Here is a 13,837-nt window from a genome sequence, read left to right on the forward strand (position 1 = left end):
TGTCTTCTAGAACAGTTTTTATAAGATAGTTCAGATGGAGGATTTAATTTTCGTATGGAGGCTGCAATGCAGTGTGTCAGTCTGGTGCCCACCAGGTGTTTGGACTAGAGCATCCATCGGCCCCAGGCAGCAATGCCATGGCAGAAAGCCCCAGTGAAGAAAGTGCAGCTTCTTGTTGTTGTTGTTGTTTGGTCGTTTAGTCGTGTCCGACTCTTCGTGACCCCCTGGACCAGAGCACGCCAGGCACTTCTGTCTTCCACTGCCTCCCTCAGTTTGGCCAAACTCATGTTAGCTTCGAGAACACTGTCCCACCATCTCGTCCTCTGTCGTCCCCTTCTCCTTGTGCCCTCCATCTTTCCCAGGGTCTTTTCCAGGGAGTCTTCTCTTCCCATGAGGTGGCCAAAGTCTTAGAGCCTCAGCTTCAGGATCTGTCCTTCCAGTGAGCACTCAGGGCTGATTTCCTTCAGAATGGAGAGGTTTGATCTTCTTGCAGTCCATGGGACTCTCAAGAGTCTCCTCCAGACCATAATTCAAAAGCATCAATTCTTCAGTGATCAGCCTTCTTTATGGTCCAGCTCTCACTTCCATACATCACTACTGGGAAAACCATGGCTTTAACTATACAGACCTTTGTTGGCAAGGTGATGTCTCTGCTTTTTAAGATGCTGTCTAGGTTTGCCATCGCCTTTCTCCCAAGGAGCAGGCGTCTTTTAATTTCGTGACTGTTTTATGTAGTTTTTATGTAGTTTTATGTAGTTTTGTGGTAGTTTTATGTAGTTTTTATGTAGTTTTATGTAGTTTTTATGTAGTTTTATGTAGTTTTTCAATTTCATTGTTCCGCAAGGGACAATGACAATAAAGATATTGTATTGTATTGTATTGTATTGTATTGTATTGTATTGTATTGTATTGTATTGTATTGTATTGTATTGCTGTCACCATCTGCAGTGATCATGGAGCCCAAGAAAGTAAAATCTCTCACTGCCTCCATTTCTTCCCCTTCTATTTGCCAGGAGGTGATGGACCCAGTGGCCATGATCTTCGTTTTTTTGATGTTGAGCTTCAGACCATATTTTGCGCTCTCCTCTTTCACCCTCAATAAAAGGTTCTTTAATTCCTCCTCACTTTCTGCCATCAAGGTTGTGTCATCTGCATATCTGAGGTTGTTGATATTTTTTCTTCCGGCAATCTTAATCCCGGTTTGGGATTCATCCAGCCCAGCCTTTCGCATGATGAATTCTGCATATAAGTTAAATAAGCAGGGAGACAATATGCAGCCTTGCCGTACTCCTTTCCCAATTTTGAACCAATCAGTTGTTCCATATCCAGTTCTAACTGTAGCTTCTTGTCCCACATAGAGATTTCTCAGGAGACAGATGAGGTGATCAGGCAGTCCCATTTCTTTAAGAACTTGCCATAGTTTGCTGTGGTCGACACAGTCAAAGGCTTTTGCATAGTCAATGAAGCAGAAGTAGATGTCTTTCTGGAACTCTCTAGCTTTCTCCATAATCCAGCGCATGTTTGCAATTTGGTCTCTGGTTCCTCTGCCTCTTCTAAATCCAGCTTGCACTTCTGGGAGTTCTCGGTCCACATACTGCTTGAGCCTGCCTTGTAGAATTTTAAGCATAAGTGCAGCTTACTTCTGACTAAACAATAGGCATGCACTGAACAAGTTTGAACTGCAAGTAAGGAAACAAGCCTGAGCACCATCAGACAGAGCTGTTTTCCTGTTTAGACTTGTTTATTGATTAAACAGGAAAGTTTTATCACCAGATTAGAAGAATAATGAACTGTGATTACCATACATATAACTAACGAGCATTTATGACTGTTCTATCACCTCTCTGCATATTTTATTAAAAACTTAGCACCTTGGGGCAATGAAGGGTTGTCATGACTTTCAGCATGACTCCAACTTCTCTGTGCTATCACCACATTTTAACTACCTCAGAATTTTTCCAGCTGCTAAAATCTTATAATTATGCCAGGGGATGTTATCAATAGTTAAATCCTCCAGCTCAACAATGAAAATTGTCTTGGTTAAATTGAACACGCAAGGCAGCTCATTTGCTACCCCTTTATGTCAATCGTTGTCATAGCCAGTAGGTATGCTGGAGAAGGGCTGGTTAAAAACATAAGAAATAAAACTACCAAGATCCTGCCTCATTCAGTGTAGTTCAGGTAGAGCAGCAATTCAGCAGTCCATATCTATCAGCCGATGACTATGGAAGCCTGCATTGAAATAACTACACTTAAAGGACCAAGCCCATTCCTAAGGCTCTGCAGGAGCTGCAATTGCGCAGGAACTCCCATAAAGTACAGAACAGGATACAGGGTACACCATTCTTCATTTTGCTTGCTATGTTAAAAGGAAAACTTCACCCTCTTTCAGTTGCAAATACAGACCTGCAATTGGGAGACATTGCTTCTGAAAGTTGGAAAGCTGGGAAGTGAAGCAAAGGAAGAGTCCCAGTGATTTGGGAGGGGCAGATCTTCAGTGCTTTTGCTCTTCTCCACAACTGGCAAAACCAGAATTATGCAAGAAAGGATAAAATGAATAATGTTAGGGGGAAGCAAAGCCATGCAAATTATGTGGACTGCAGAATTCTGCTTGTGTTGGAGCTGTATTTTAATAACCATTGCATGACCAGTCTTATCTCTCTTTAGCACACACAGCCTATCCAAACACATCAACAGACAATAGCTTGAATGACCTTCCTCTCTGTCTATCTTGAACATCTTGGCTATTGGATATTAAACTACATTTTAAGGGTGTTTCATAGATAAATATTGCATAGCTGCAATGAATTTAAGTGATGTAGTAGAGCACCACATAGGGGTTTCATACTATAAAGGTTTTGCTGAGAAATTGCAAATGGGTCATTGATAACAGGTGGTGTTGTTGTTTTTACACTTACCCCAGAAAAGAGAACACTAAATTAAATGGGGGAAATGTGGGCTGGCATTTTGATTACCACGATGTCATATGGATGCAGCAAAAAACCTTGCGTTTGAGAGCACAGATCCCATAACACACACATACCTGGAGGCATCCTAAAGGTGCAATCCTAAAAAAAACAAAAACTGGGATGTGAGCCCTCTTGAAAACAGAGGGACATATCTCTAAGTAACGTGCATATAATTTTGCTACTGTGTTAAATGTCACCACCAGAGGGTAGCAAATAAGTCATGATATTGTAGGATTGTTTTTAAAAAATGCACGCTATATTTATGATTGGCTAACAACAACCCTGTGTGTTATTTTAGCAAAGTGTAACTTTCAGGGGTTGACTTGGCAAATGTTGACTTTCAGAATATGTCCCAATCCCAAGACTGAATAACTGGCTTAGTGTCAAGCTTTCTTTAACAAGCACATGTTTTACTACCATCTTCAGAAGTCTCAAATGAATTGGGGGAATAATGAGCAAAGGGATCAAACATCCTAAATTAGGCTACCAAGAAAGATCAAATACAAAATAATACATCTAATTGTAAAGAAACTTTTAAAAAATAAAATAGAATGCAAAACTTGAATTTTAGAGAAACTAAATTCTCTTTGGTATCTCCTGTTCACATCAGTGGGACTTCTGCAGGAAATTTTCAAGATTGTGGCCTGTCATCTTAGTGCAAAATTTGCTGAACACATAGCATGTCTTCTACACAATGGAGCCACAAATTCTAGTCACACAAAAGTTCAGCGGCCTACGTGACAAGTACTGTGTAAGCCTTGAACTTTAAGCAGTAGCATATGATAGAAATATGCATTTTAGAGTAGAAGGTGCAATTTAAGTGATTTCTGCTGTAGATTTAATCATTGTACTACAAGCAAGTAAAGTGGAACTTACAAAACGTCATAGTATGAAGTGCTCCATTTCAGGATACTCCTCTCTATTCCTCCACCTGTTTTCCACTCCTCCAACATTCAGCCAATATTGCATTCACATCAAACACTTCCAAGTCTTCAGTGTGATGGCTTTTGTTCCTAAATGTTTCGTACTTTTGCAACCGTGCTGGTCCCTCTTGTGTGCAGCTGGTGACATTTTGACTTCAGAGACCAGTGATCACCTCTTTAACATCAGAAATAGAGGAAATAATAGTGATTGAGCAACTACTGCATGCATCGAAGGTGCTTCCACACAAGGTGTTTAAGGGAGAACAGCCATGCCCTGTTCACTTAGCATCACCTATCCCGTTTCCCAAGGCTGTTTCTGGCTTTGAGAAATGTAGAAGAGGAGCACAATCCCTAAAAACAAAACAAATTCCTTCCAGTAGCACCTTAAAGACCAACTAAGTCAGTTCTTGGTATGAGCTTTCGTGTGCATGCACACTTCTTCAGATACATGCACACGAAAGCTTTCGTGTGCATGCACACTTCTTCAGATGCATGCACACGAAAGCTCATACCAAGAACTGACTTAGTTGGTCTTTAAGGTGCTACTGGAAGGAATTTGTTTTGTTTTGACTATGGCAGACCAACACGGCTACCTATCTGTAAACAATCCCTAAAGTTATAGATGCCCTTAGCTCTACTGTTTCAAGCTTTAAGAGGTGTGGTTTGGATGTGAGCAGGTCACCCTTTCACAGCTCATCACACATTCAATATAGCCTTTGTGGCAGGCAGCATTTTATCACCTTTAATTTTAAAAGTTGCTCTTTTGTGTAGCACTGTAGTGCTTTGCTATATTAAAAAAATTCTGCAACCTGCCTTTTGACACCTGTCTTGCCCCACCCTCCAGCCCTAGGGGTCTTCATGGGGGGGCTGTTTCTCCCCTCACAGTTCTTCCTCTGGAGACTCTCTTTGCCATGGGGGGGGGGGCCTGGTTTCACCTGTGCTGCCCCACCTGCAGCCTGAGGAACCTTCAGAAGGGAGTTGCTGCCACAGGCATTATTTGCAAGGGTATTTTAATGCACTGAAAGATTATGAGTCATGGGGGTGTGGAGTGTGCCTGAACTTAACCCTGCTTAGTTTGTTTCTTGGCTCCTGTTGTTATGAATACTGTTTTATAGCTCATAAACGCAGTATTGATTTGTTAAACAAATAGGACAAATAAAGATTTTCTAGTTTTACAAAAGAACATGCGTTCTCTTTTTTCTAAATTGTAGAATCTTCTTTACTTTTGATGTGAGAATGTGTTGTTTCGAATACTGTTGGGGAAGAAGGGGGAGAGGTGGGGGAGAGGGAGGTGGGGTGGGAATACTTAAGAGTGGGCATGTGTGGTTTTACACCCGTGTCACTGGAGTTCTTTCTATTTGATTATACAGCCAAGATAACCAACCACACCCAACTTCTCTCACTACCAAGGAAAATCATATGACTTTTGCTTTAATTGTGGTGGCGTTTTCAGTTGTTGCTTTGTTAACAGTGTTTTTTTAGATTGCAATTGTTTCACTGATGATTTGTTAGTTATTCTATGTTATTTATGCTGTTTTTGTGATGTTCTATTGTGTTTTATCATTTTACTGTTATTTATTGTTTGCAAGCCTCTTTAGAATTCATTTCAACAAAAAGCAGCACAGGAATATAATCAGTCAATTAAGTGCAAGATGCAATGCTTTTTCTTAGAGCAGGCATGTCCAAGTCTGTTTTGGGGCCTAATCTGACCCTTGTGGGTAAAAAAACTCCTGGGGTAAAAAACTTCAACAACTTCAATCCTAAAAAAAGGTTATCTTTGGTTGGCCCTCAAGCATGTTCACATCATCAAATCTGGCCCTCTTTGAAAAAAGTTTGAGCACCCCTGTCTTAGAGGCTAACAAAAGAGGCTAACAAAAGAGGTGTTGCTCTGGGGTGATAGTGCCCCGAGTTTGTTTGTTTTCTACATTTTTCTTGTGCGTCATGTGTTTCAGAATAAGCTTAAGGGTTGTGGTTGTACTGTGTGTGGCAAAAGGGTGGGGTAAAAATGCTTTCAGTATCTAAAGTAATAACAATAAAAACCAAGATACATTTTAAATGAATATTTTATTTTATGAAAGACTATTTTAAACCATTAAGGCAAAAATCACACTGTGAAGTGTTTTTACATACATTCATCAGTCCTTACAGAGTTTAAAGTACACACAGATTTGGACAATATTCCAGCAGACTCATTAAATACATTTTTTCTTATTCAATCCTTTGTTGTCTGAACAGGAAAATCAGTCAAAAATTAGAAAAATACATTGTCAATTAATAGGCATTTTTATTCTAAAATGGATCGACCAGATTTAAATATTCTGGGTGAGGTTTTTTTGCAAGCAGAAAAGGGAAGAATTCAATGTTACTCCTCTATAAAACTCATATTTTACTAAAGAGATTTCATACCCACATCTAAATGCTACTACATGCAGCTGTTTTATTACTGAATTTAACCTGAGTTAAGATTCCAATCCTGTAAGCCCCTTTCAACTCAGCAAAACCTTATTTCTGAGTGAACATGCTAGGATTGCATTGTTAGTGTTACTCTAAAGAAGGCACATAAGAATCCTCCATCATGTAGAGAAGCAATGTACAAGAATATAGACTGTTTGTCCAGCCCCCTGCAGGCAGCCAGGCACACTATCCATTCCCACAGTGGGGGAATGTGCAAATTCCCCTTTTTTTCTTTTTTAAAGGAGCTTGTTTCATTTTCACTTCCTCTAACCGTAAATGCAGAGAATGACGTAAACCAATCTCATAAACCTGTTCAACAGTTTTTGCGAACAACATGATGCATTTCCACAGGCTATTTATTGTACATCACAATATAATCTAAAGTTAAGTTTAAAACAAATAATCCAAAATACGTGTGAAGTTATTTCATTTTTATACATTTGTATCAAAGAATGTAGTATTGCCTATGATACTGTACTTGAATTCTGCTATTCAAAATTTCTTAAGGCTCTGAACCTGCTGATCACTCCAAAAGGCACATGACAGGATAGAATTAAGGAAAACATTTTAGAAATCAAGTTGCTCTGCTGCCCTGCTTCACAGCTTTAACCCTGTAACTGATCACTTTAGCCAGCAATGCCTATAGCTACTAACTGGTAATAAATGAAAGCAAGAAGTTCCCTGCATGTCTAGGATTTCCCATGCCTTAATCCTGGTAGCTTTTATGAAGCTTGAAGTTGCATTTAGCTTATTCAACCAGAATGTTGTTATCATATGAACTGAAAGACTGAGCTGGTCAATAACCAGGACCTGAATTTAAAACCCAACACAAAATCCAGATGTGCTAGACGATGAAGTCTCCCTAGTTACAACTATTACATTATGAAAAATGTTGTGAAGCATTGCTTTGTTGTTTAATGCAAGGTCAATTAAAGCTGGAATGCTCTCCTCCACTACTATTTATCAAGTGTTTTTATTTATAAAGCAAGTATAATACACATTTCCTCTTCCTAAAAGCTCTTTTGCCGCTTTGGTGGAAGGCCTATGCATTTCTCAGCTCCCTGCCTCAGGCTTAAAAGCAGGTGAAACATAGCAAGTCTTGCAATAAGTTAACCCTTGAGGTGGGATGAGGGAACACATTGAAGGGAAACAAAGGAAAGCTGCTAACATGCCCCCTTTGTATTTCCCAACTATCACTTTCATAGTGAACATAACAGAAGTCTTTTCCCTTCTCCGCCTCAAGTCCCTAGGATCAGAGAGAGAGAGAGATCTATAGAGTATTTGCAGCTGTCTAGCAGAAAAGCACTATTTACAGAACTCAATACAGTCATACCTCGGGATAAATGTGCTTCAAGTTAAGTATTTTCGGGTTGCACTCCGCGGCAACCCGGAAGTAACAGAGCATGTTACTTCTGGGTTTCGCCGCATGCACATGCATGCGCAGACGGTCAAAATGATGTCACGCGCATGCATGGAAGCAGCAAAACGCGACCCGCGCGGACACTGGGTGTGTTTGCTTCAGGATGAAAACAGGGCTCCGGAATGGATCCCGTTTGCATCCCGAGGTACCACTGTAACTTTGATACTGTGCACATGGATGCACAAATTCTCACAATAGTGGCAGCTCTAAAAGTATCCCAATCATTGTGGAAATCAGACCATGGTGATGTTCCCTATATAGAGAAGTCAGATGAACCCAACCAGACCATGCCCCGCCCCCCGGTGATTTTATTGGTGTGGGAGGGGCTGCATTTCTCATGAAGCATGTGTCATGAAGCATGAACCCGAGTTGTTTCTCTTCCCTCCGTTTTGAACAAATATTACTAAAGTTCCTTAAAAGCTACTGAACTGCAAGGCAGAGCTGGGAAGAGCCACCAGCCCTCTCTTAAGGGAAGAGGACGAGAGAGAGATGTCTGGAGTTAAGTTCTCATCCCCGGTATTTCATTAAGTAACCCACCTTCAAAATAAGGCAAAAAACCCCAGCTTCAACTGAATCCTCATTTGATAATTGATATAGTTGCATTAGGTGTATTGAAAAAACTGAAAACATCAGATTGTTCAAGTGGCAATCTAAACTGGGGGTGTTTGGAGCAACCTGGATTCCCTTCATCTCATTTGCCAACTTGTCAGTGGGATCTCGTTTTGGAAAGAATCAATTAGATAAATGACAGTTCCTCTTTGCCCATCATGTCAGTGTAACCCTAACTGTTTTCTTTCATTGCCTTGGAAATCAACATGTTGATAGAATTTTGATTAATTGTACATTTCCTAGGCATTAGCTAGTAAAGCTTTTAAAAAGCAACACAAGTCATTGAATTAGAAAGGACGCTCAGGGATTACTTCCTTCACTGTATCTGTAATGAGTCTACCTTGCATTCATTGAGTCCATTAATCCTTGGGTGAAATCCTAAGATCTTTCCTTTCATAAGTCTCCATTTGTGAAAACTGTTCTAAATGCAGACATGAGGTTTCATCCTTGGTCATTTTTTTCGTCTAACTCTTGCTTTGCTCCCCCCTCTCCCAATTATGAGTTAACAAACATCTTTAGAAAAGCCTGATGAGCCAGGAGCATAACAGATTCAGAAGCAGGGTCTCAGAAAGCAAGCTTACAATACAGTTATAATACATCTGATAGAGCTTTTCACAGGTTGTTTTATTGCTGCCTAGAAAAAAATAAACAGTGCAGAAAAATAAAGTTATAGACTATGTTGTCAGTTAGGTACTCTGGTTCAAGCCCGCATTTTAAAATTGTCCTACCCGAGGAGGTGTAAATTGTAAGTATCAATCAGTCTATGCCATTGCAAGTAGAGCAGGTATCACCTATATTGCTCAAGGCAACATATTAGAATGCTTCCAAATAAAACTAAAATCACAAAAATTTAAGTTACCAACATGTTTTTATATGAGGTTTGTTTCCTTTAGCTCCAAAGTAGACATAATTGGAAGCATCAGGCTCTGTCTCTATGGCTTGTCTCTTTCCTGGGGCAATCAAAAGTCACCATTAAATAGCACAACCTACCAAGGAATGGTGCTGTGCAACTCTCCCATCCATCTCAATGGTGCTGGCACATTAAGTGGGTTGCATAGCAATGTTGGCTTATTAATTGTTCCCTATATATTTTTTAAAAAGTTTTTAATTACAAATGCAGTGCAAATTCAGTGCAAAACATACTTAAATCTAAAGTTTATAGCAACAGAAATAAGCTGGTGGGTCTAATTATGCCTACTTGACCAGTGTTTCCCAACCTTGGGCCTCCAGATGTTTTTGGCCTGCAACTCCCATCATCCCTAGCCTGCAAGACCAGTGGTCAGGGATGATGGGAATTGTAGTTCAAAAACAGCTGGAGGCCCAAGGTTGGGAAACACTGTACTAGACCACAGATAAAAATCCTAAAAACTGTAAAATTCAGGTTTATAACTATTGTAAACAGTTATATTAGAATCTCCTTTGCTCACTGAAGAACTAACCGTGCACATGGATGGCAACTGTAACTGCAACATAACTCTAAACAAGCCCATTACTGCTATAATATACAGCTCCCAATTTTTCATCTGTGAAAGTGTCCATATTATTGAAAATATTTGCATATTTAGAAGTGTGAAAAATTAAATTTAACCCAATGCTTTCTTTAAAAATTGTTACACCACCAATTTTCTGTAGGTTTGTTCATGGCATTATTTATATGAAATGGATCAAAACTATCATGTTTGATTAAATAATAGCAGCACAACATCAAATATATTTCACAACGGAGAAGCATAGCAAATTCAACATACCGTATATAATTATTTCCAGGTCACAGTGAAACATCATGAAATGAAACCCAGAGAAGAGTTACACATATAGAAAAGACAGAACAATAGGATCAGTATGGGCTCACTTCTCAATTACTCTTATTATCCCATTGAAGTCAAAGTCAACAACATCAATTTGAGACTCAGTTTGAGGGGGACAGCACAACTGCACCATGCCCCAGTATAACATGCTGAGGTGGTGCTAGATGTCAAAGTGAAGAAATTCTACAAGGCACTGATAAGCAGCAGCTATAAATATGGGCCTAAAAAGAAATCTAGTCACAGGGCCACAGCTCAGTCTACGCCTGCTTCCTGTGCTCTCATTGAAAGTGAGCTTGTGTCAGTGTTAAAAGCCGTTGTCCATGTGGTGCCATTGCTGCCCAAGCTACGTGAGGTACTGCCCACCCTCCACTGTACTGATCTGTTTTAAGAAGCATTTTTGTTACGTAGAGCTCTCTGGTTTTGGTTAGCACAGGGGAAGAGAAGGGAAGTGGTATCTCCAGCGCAGAGGCCACAGAGAAAAATCACCAACGTGGCAGCTGGTGCCGAGAGATCTTTGCAGGACTGAAAAGCCTGTTGGGCAACATGGGACTTTACGGGAAAATTGCATTTGCCACTCCTATGGCACACAAAATCTTGCTGTAGTGTGAAAAATGTCAAGCTTTATGGGCTTACTTGGGGAATAGGAAAAAGTCTACCCCAATGTGCTCGAGGAAGCGAGGGGAGCAGACTCAGCTCAAATGTCCATGCATTTAAGTGCCCCCTCACATTATAATTAAGTAATAATTAGTAGCTAACAGTTAATGAAAGTGCCACAGGTTAAATACACAGAAATAATGCAACATGGATATAAGTGTGCAAAAAATAAAGTAGTGTGACTCCCCCCACAAGCTACACAATTTGCATGATGAGAGTAGATATTAGAACTGTTTCCAGTTACCTTGGACTTGCAACCCTGAGTCATATATTATAAATTTATTGAGCTAGTCAGCTTGCTGCCTTCTTTTTCACAATTTGTTGAGGTAGCCAATTTCATTTTTGGAAAACAATTTTTTCTTCAACATTGCACCTTGAGTTATGGTCCCAATCCTGAGTACTCTGAATGATAGTGCAAGCAGTCTTCTAGTGCACTTTCTGACAGTGCTTCTCCTAAAATCCACTGACTAACATATTATATTACTGAAGTTCTGTAGGCTCCCAAAAGTTATTTCAGCACTTGTAATTCATAGGTGCAACCCACAGGTATTCACAAAATACTAGAAATCTTCACATCATCCTACAACTGCATCCCAGAGCATTCTAAATTATTCAAAATTACATGGAAGGCCACGGAAGGCAAGGCCACAGAGAGAAAGCAAAATGCTGGTGATTGGTCAGTTAGAAACCAACAGCAGCTTGCAAACTTTAAAAAAAAAACCAGGTATGATCCTAGTTTGTTGACATTAAGCCATAGTTCTCCAGTTTGGACACAAGAGTGAGCCCGGCCTTAATATAAGCAAGGCTCTTCATGCCACAGCTGGTGCACAATATGAGGAGAGCCAAAGGGCTCTAATACTGGTTTCAGTCTTAATAAGCCATGGTTTATGAAATACAAAAGATTTAAACGATCTGGAGAAAAACCAGCATATAGTAGCCAGGAACAGAAACCTGAGGCAGGCCACTGTTTCAAGCTATACAGAAACCAGGTCAAATTTAAAAAATAAGGGATTGTCATTCGGTAAAGTAATTAAGAATGTAAAGGGTGGAACTATTTGGATCTTGCAATACAAACCCGATACTTTTTACAAAATCACAGAATGCCCCTCTTGCAAATGCCATCCATGTATTTTAGTGGGAAGATATTTAATGGAAAGATGGAGTTGCCACAAAGATAACCAACTAAAGCAGATCTAAGATTTTTCTTCTTCCAAAATCAAGGTGACTGATTTTGCTGTGATCTTATAAAATGTTATCTTTGAAACAGGTGTTCTAATAAGGGATTTGCACAGACTACAAATGAAGCAATCCTAAAGAATACAGAGGACCTCACAAATTACAGTTTTAGCAGACACATGTGACTAGTTGCAGTGTGTAGCCTATAAAATAAAAGGTAAAGGGACCCCTGACCATTAGGTCCAGTCATGCCCGACTCTGGGGTTGTGGCGCTCATCTCGCTTTGTTGGCCAAGGGAGCCGACGTACAGCTTCCAGGTCATGTGGCCAGCATGACTAAGCCGCTTCTGGTGAACCAGAGCAGTGCACGGAAATGCCGTTTACCTTCCCGCCGGAGCGGTACCTATTTATCTACTTGCACTTTGATGTGCTTTCAGACTGCTAGGTTGGCAGGAGCAGGGACCGAGCAGCGGGAGCTCACCCCATCATGGGGATTTGAACCGCCGACCTTCTGATTGGCAAGTCCTAGGCTCTGTGGTTTAACCCACAGCGCCACCCACGTCCCTAGCTTATAAAATAGTAGTATTTAAAAAATCAAATGCACACACCTAGAAATACAATGAATTAAAAACAAACAAACCCAGCATAGTTTTTGTAATATCTGCAGCCTTTCATGTGCATCCATAAAAAGGATCCTCAAAGGAAACACTGTTGTGAGAAGTTGTGTATGCATCTGATATAAAGAGCTCTAGGGACATATCTACACTGCAGACATGTTTGATACCATTTTAAAGGTTATCACTTTCTCCAAAGAAACCTGGCAACTGTAGAATGGTGAAAGTTCTGAGATATCTGAATGAGATTTCTAGCCCCCACCCCAAAGTGAGTTCTCAGGGTTCCAGGAGAGGGAGACCTATATGATCGGTTTTTGTCTATAGAATACAAAAACTATGTGTAACAACTTGCATTAGTGCTGAGTGTCTGATTTAAACATAACCTTAATAAGCTACTTATCTAGGTTACAGTATTGGAACACCTTGGCCTCTATGCGGTCCCCCCCCCCCCCGTATTATTGCTTCGGTAGTGAAGAAAGGGCACTGAATTAGAATATTATCCACAAGTCCAAACAACACACGACTCTGACTCCTATTCCTTGTTTCAATGCTGTATGGAAGCAACATTCTGTCAGATACATCAACTTTCTTGTATCTATGGTTCAATATAAGACTAAACAGCAGGTTAACATGAAGTTTGCCCAGAGCAGAGCTGTTTTAGAAATTCAATGTTTCAAATTCAAACTCAAGTGCCAGAATACACAAGAAATTATGAATTGGCTCTGCATGACTATAAGGCTTTTTAATGTTGTGTATTGATCCTGCATAACTGACTGGAAATAAGCAGTTTGGCATGAACCATGGAAGAGGGAGGGTCTGGTTGCACATCATTAAATATATTTCCCAATATCACTATGGCTTTGACATGCCAATGGGATTTCATTTCAGTTAAATAAATAAAACAACACAGCAATCTTACACAAGTCCCAGTGACGTCTGTGGAATTTATTTCCCAGAAATTGTGCATAGGATTGCAGCCTTAAGTAGGAAGAGAGCTTTTAAAAAATGCATCCTTTATGGAAAACAATCGAGGTAGGGACAGGATCTAAAGAAACTACAGTAAGCCTACAATTTATTTACCTTTCAGCTTGTGCGCATTCAGTTTTACGCACTTGGCAAAAATAAAAATAAATAAAAGGGGGGCAGACATCTGGGGGGAAAGACTTTGGCAATCGTACCCGCCAGTGTGGGAGCCCAATGTACTTTGACTA

This window comes from Podarcis erhardii (assembly GCF_964252035.2).
Source record: "Podarcis erhardii genome assembly, chromosome: 5".
Taxonomy (NCBI): Eukaryota; Metazoa; Chordata; class Lepidosauria; order Squamata; family Lacertidae; genus Podarcis; species Podarcis erhardii.